The sequence below is a fragment of the Echinops telfairi genome, unplaced genomic scaffold (assembly GCF_000313985.2).
Source record: "Echinops telfairi isolate 266 unplaced genomic scaffold, ASM31398v2 ScPeMD7_7;HRSCAF=31, whole genome shotgun sequence".
Taxonomy (NCBI): Eukaryota; Metazoa; Chordata; class Mammalia; order Afrosoricida; family Tenrecidae; genus Echinops; species Echinops telfairi.
In genome coordinates this window covers 9,663,715-9,669,116 of record NW_022103904.1, presented here as the reverse complement: position 1 = coordinate 9,669,116, position 5,402 = coordinate 9,663,715, and the positions used below count along the sequence as shown (strand labels likewise).

The 5,402-nt window shown below is 51.6% G+C and overlaps 1 protein-coding gene across 1 annotated transcript in view; it reads right to left on the bottom strand.

The window, feature by feature from the left end:
- The window catches only part of HECW1 (HECT, C2 and WW domain containing E3 ubiquitin protein ligase 1), a 436,908-nt gene extending 434,050 nt beyond the window's left edge, over positions 1–2,858 (bottom strand). Inside the window, exon 1 of the mRNA XM_004708163.4 lies at positions 2,670–2,858. The gene's annotated coding sequence lies outside the window, so the exon portion shown is untranslated. The remainder of the gene's footprint in view (positions 1–2,669) is intronic.
- Between the last annotated feature and the right edge of the window lie 2,544 nt (positions 2,859–5,402).

Here is a 5,402-nt window from a genome sequence, read left to right as displayed (position 1 = left end):
ATGGCACAGAACAGAGGGAGAGAGGAGCAGGCTAAGACGATGGCACAGAACAGAGGGAGAGAGGAGCAGGCTAAGACAATGGCACAGAACAGAGGGAGAGAGGAGCAGGCTAAGACGATGGCACAGATCAGAGGGAGAGAGGAGCAGGCTAAGACGATGGCACAGAACAGAGGGAGCAGCACCCAGACTCTTAGGCTTGAGCCCTGAGGCTTGCTGTCCCACAGAACAAGTTAAGTGGCTGCCTTTGGGCAGGAAGCTGGCTTACAGAATGGGGTGCCCTTTGGTCATTTATCAGGTAGAGGAAGTTTGCAACACTTGCTCGAGCAGAGCAGAGGCCAAGGAGCTATATGAGTGAGAGGTTGAGAGCTGTGCCTTCTAGCGGGGCTGAGTAGAAATACTATTGTGGTTGTGGCCTGATAACTTCCTTAATAACCCCCCATAATCATACATTTTAAGAATAAATAAATAAAAGGCGTTACAGTCTTGGAAACTCACAGGGGCAGTTCTACCCTGTCCTGCAGAGTCTCTCTGAGTTAAAATTCACTCCATGGCCATGAATTTGGTTTGGGTATGGTGGTCAAATGGGCACTGAATAAATATTGGTGCATTCAGTGCTATTCCCCTAAGAAAGGCCCAGCATTGCAGCAAGCTCTGGAATCATGGAACATAGACAAGGAAACAAGGCAGAAGTGCACGTTCAAGGAACTGTTTCAGCAGCTGAGCAAGTTTCCTTCTAGGGCCACACCAACTGGGCAGCAATCAGTTACATTTCATCAGAATAGACAACCCACATCATTCAACTTTAGAACAAGCAAACCCTGCAGAACTGAATATTGTTGTCCACATCCTTTCCTGATCAAGGATGAAGTGAAGCCCATCTCTGAAGTGCAATGGAGAAAGGCCTGGATTAGCGCCCTGGCTCCCATGTCAATGAAAGTCTTACATAACCTCTCTGATCTCCCCATCTGACTTATAGATCTAAGATCTCCCCATCTGACCTACCTCTTTCCTATACAACTAAAGAGCATAGATCTCTAATCTGGCATCCACACACTAAATATTCCTGAGAATATACCATGTACCAGGCAAGGTACTACATACTGGAGATATGAAAGATGAAGGTACCAGTGTCCTTGTCCTTAGGAAGCTGTGCCATATGTCAAACAAGGAGGAGGTGGCACATTTTCAGCTAATGTAACTGCAATGTGATAAGTGCTACCTTAGCAGTATGAATAAAATGGCTATGGGGGAACAGGAGCCAGAGGAATTAATTATGCCTGGCAGGTACTGCTATTCCAGGATGTTATTTTGATTGTGACTTTCAAAAAAATCATTATAGCATGGAGGGGAAAAAATTTGTGCATTTTTCAGGAAATCAATAGCCAACTACTTGAACTATCCCTAATTATAAAAATTACTGTAAGTACATTACAACATATTGTTTCCCTGTTTAGAACAATCCGTGACCCACTCACGTTTATAACTAATAACAATGCTAGTATATTTTATGAGCAATACCACATTATATCAGGGAAAATAAGTCTGATGCTATTGCCAATAACTGCGTAGGAGAAGCAGCTACCTAGAGTCTTTCATTGAAAACAAACAAGCAAACAAAAAAAAGACTCAGTCATTGGAATTAACTAAGCTATTATTCTTGATTATTCCCAAAGTCAGAGTTATCATGCATAACTCACTCCACAAATCAAGACGAAATATTTTGTGCAATTAATTCAATATGACTCATTGTCTCCAAACACCCCACTTCCAGCACCACCAAGGCTTTTTGCTGGAGTTGACACACATAAAAGAATGACTTGTTTGAGTTGACTAATATCACTTATGGAGGAAATGCTGAGATACAAAAATATTGCAAAGTATAAAAATAAAGCAATTGATTCTATAAATAGAACCTGCTCACTGTATGTTTTGTAATAATTTTTTGCCTGGCTTAAGCTGAGTAACTTTTCTTCCTCCCTTTCCAGCTACCACCGAATGTTGGAATTAGAAAGAACCAAAGAAATGCAGTAATCCAACTGAGTCACTTTACAGGTATCCCCCAGGATCATACCTGGCCTATCAATAATCTCTTTATGGATAGTCATATGCAATGCAAGTATCATAGGAAGTAAGGCTTACAGTGATCTTGTAAAATACTCATCTTTAAAAACAGAAAGGTGAAAGGAATCAAGTCAAATGATGCCACATACACCAGTCAAGGCAGCTGCAGTCTCTCCATTTGATGTAGTGGCAGGCGGTTCCAGCTGCAGATGGATCGCCTCCCTACCAAGCCAATACTGTTACGATCTGAACAAACTTGGGCAATTTTCCGCATGAAATCACTACCCCAGAAAAAACAACTGCCACTCCACAAAGCAGCAAATGGCACTACATGGGGATTCCGGAATTCGTTAGAATATGATTTATTAGAGGAAAAACTGTAAAACCCAATGTGCCTGAAGGGCTAGGAATAAAAACAGTGCTACATTTTGTCAACGCCAGTCCAGAGCAAGTAGCCCACAGAAGAAGGAACTGCAACAGGGCATTCTACCACACTCACTTTCTCTCCCAGACAGCCACACCGTCAGCCAAGTCACCCTGTGACTCTAATCCCTTCGTAGTGGGAAATACTCATTTTCAAAATGAATCCCCAATCTAGAATGAATTACCGTAATAGCCACAGCCGGATCGAGTCTGCTGATCAGTAACGCAAATCCGGCCACCTGCTTTGAGACGCCTTGGACCACCACCTGGCCTGAGTCTGTAAATGCTGGCCTTTTCCGTTGGGGCATCTGCCCTGCTAACTCGCGTTTAAATCCCAGGGAAGGATGAAATGCCTCCCTTAATCATCGAACTATGCTGCTTTTCCTGTATCCGTTTCTGCTGAACACAGCACTGTGATCGTTTCAAGGGAGAGAAAGAAAGGCGGGGGAAAAACCCCAAGAGGGGAACTGCACCACTGCAGAGCCCAACCCACGAGAAGTGAGCACACAACTACAGCAACGTCAAATACCTTCAGCAACTAGGAAAATCCCCACAAGCTCTCTGGTGCCTGCCCATTGCAGACTGGGGCGCACTGTGCCCGTTATCACGAGAAGCCCGGCTGCTCTGCAGCCTGTGTCCCTGCCAGTTCCCCCCCACCCCCACCCCCCACGCGCTGGTATTCTCCAGGCAAGAAGTTATGATGCCCAGCTTCACGGTGCAGAAAGACAGACAGATCCACTCTCTGCAAACCAGCCAAGTGGCCGGGACGTCAAAACAGCTAGTCATCACAGGGGAGCTTCTGCGCGGGGCGTGGGGGACACGCTGTTGGATCCCTGGAGTCTTGCTGCATTGTCATGGCCCGGGAGTCGAGCGGTAGAAGGAAGCGCACGTCCGGTCGGGAATCAGAAGGTCCCCCCAACCCCATCTCCCAAAGCGGCTCTCCGTGTCCAGATCGCAATACAGTAGGCGACAAGATAGGCGACACGACTGGCAGCTCCTGCTGAAACTCAGGTGGCAGGCCCCGGGGAGCGGTACAGCGGGCCGGGAGAACGCACGCAGCGCCTCCCTCCATCACCGCCCTGGGGACCGCGGCCGGGCCCCCAGTCCCCCCCGTCCCCGCACTCCTGGGCACTCGCTCCGCTCCCCGCGGCACGACAGGGGACACAAGGGTCCAACAGTCAGCCAGAGGCCAAGCCCCCGCCGGAGCTTGGGTGCCCAAGAGGTGGGTGTGGGCTGGGAAGGGGGATTACGTAGATCTCGACTCCTCCTCTCCTGACACCTCCTCGCCACTGGGAGGGCGCAGGGGGTGGGGGAGGCGCCTCCAACCCGCTTGGGGGCTTCTTTGTTTCTCTGCCGGCCCCTCGGGAGGGCCTGGTGCGCCGGCGGGACCCTCGCCTGGGTCGCCAGCTGGGGATGCCCGTCCCCCACCCGACCCCCGGGGCGGCGGCTTGGCTCAGGTTGACAATTGAACCTCGCGGGAGAAGCCAGAGGGTGGGGAGGAGGGTGGCTCCCGGACCCCGCGGAGGGTGAACGCCGCCGGGGCCTCGGAGCGACGAAGAAACCGCCCAGAGGAGGGCAGGGGCAGCAGAGAGAGTTCCCGCCAGGCGCCCACTTACCTTGGCAGCCCCAGCCTGGGCACAGATCATGCTCCCATCCGCGCGCAGCTCCGAGCCGGGGGGCGCACGTGCCCTGCAGCGCACTCTGGGCGTCGCAGCCCTGCCCGGGGTACCTGGACGCCCGCCCGCTTGCGCCGCGCTCCGGCTGCCGGGCCCCGAAGCGAGCTGCAGCCGCCGTTCCTGCCCCAGGGCCGCGCCGGCTGGTGGGGGGGGGGGAGGGGGGGCGGTGAGTGAGCGGACGGAGAGGGCCCCCCACGGTCCGAGACGCCGGTATTCCGGCTCTCACCACCGCGCCTGATGCGAGCTAACACGGCGCACTTCCTTGCTTTATCCTCCCGCCCGCATCCCCTCCCTCCCTGCTTGCTCCTCTCTGGGTACCAGACTCCTGAACCAACCAACAGCCGGTTTCCTCCCATTAACACTGCCCCGCCCCGCAGCCTCGGCGCGCAGCAACCACCCTCCCCCCCTCCCCGCCGCCCACACCGTACGTGCGTATATATTGATTCTTGTTACCGCTGGCACGGCCCTTCCAACACCCCAACACCGGCAGTAGGCATATCCAGCACCAGCCGGGCCCACAGGCCCTTTTGTGTGTGTGCAAACAATGTGCTTAGAAAGGAGGCATCAAGCCTCCTAAGACAGGTGTTCTGGGCCAGCGTCGGACATGCTTTCCCCAGGTACCTCCCTACAGTTATCAACACTCCCGAGCACCAGCGCTGTCCTGTCTTTGCGCCTCACGGGCACAAAATGAACACCGCAAGTACAGTTGGGAAAGATGCACACAGCCGCTGCAAACCTATTGTTAGACAAGTCTGGTTTTCAAACCGGGATTTATATTAAACTGCCCAGAGTGTCCACGGGCTTCCTCGAGTCTAGAAGGACGCTAAGTCTAAATCTCTCCTTTTCCAGCCCACCAAAGTCAAAAGACACCCAAAGAGATGTGACCTGTTGGTGGCCCGGCTGTTAGTAGCTGTGCTGGTTGCCCCACGTGAATAAGCCTAGTTGCATTTGGCTGATATTTGTATGTATCTCATAAGATGCAATGGTTTTGAGCACATGATTTTCAGAGTTTACATTCTTTACAGTGCTGTATCTTTCTGTCTACTCACCTGCCCAGCATCCTCTATAGAAGAGATCTTTCACATCTAAAAAGTTATCCTCTGCCCTATTGCAATGACAGGCCTTCTTTAAAATAAACAAAGATTTGGTCTCCAGTTCATCAGTGAAGGGAGAGCCTCCTGGAAGCATGAATCCAGCAGGGTGGAGGGAGGAGAGCAGAAGACTCTCCTTCCAGATTTCCTT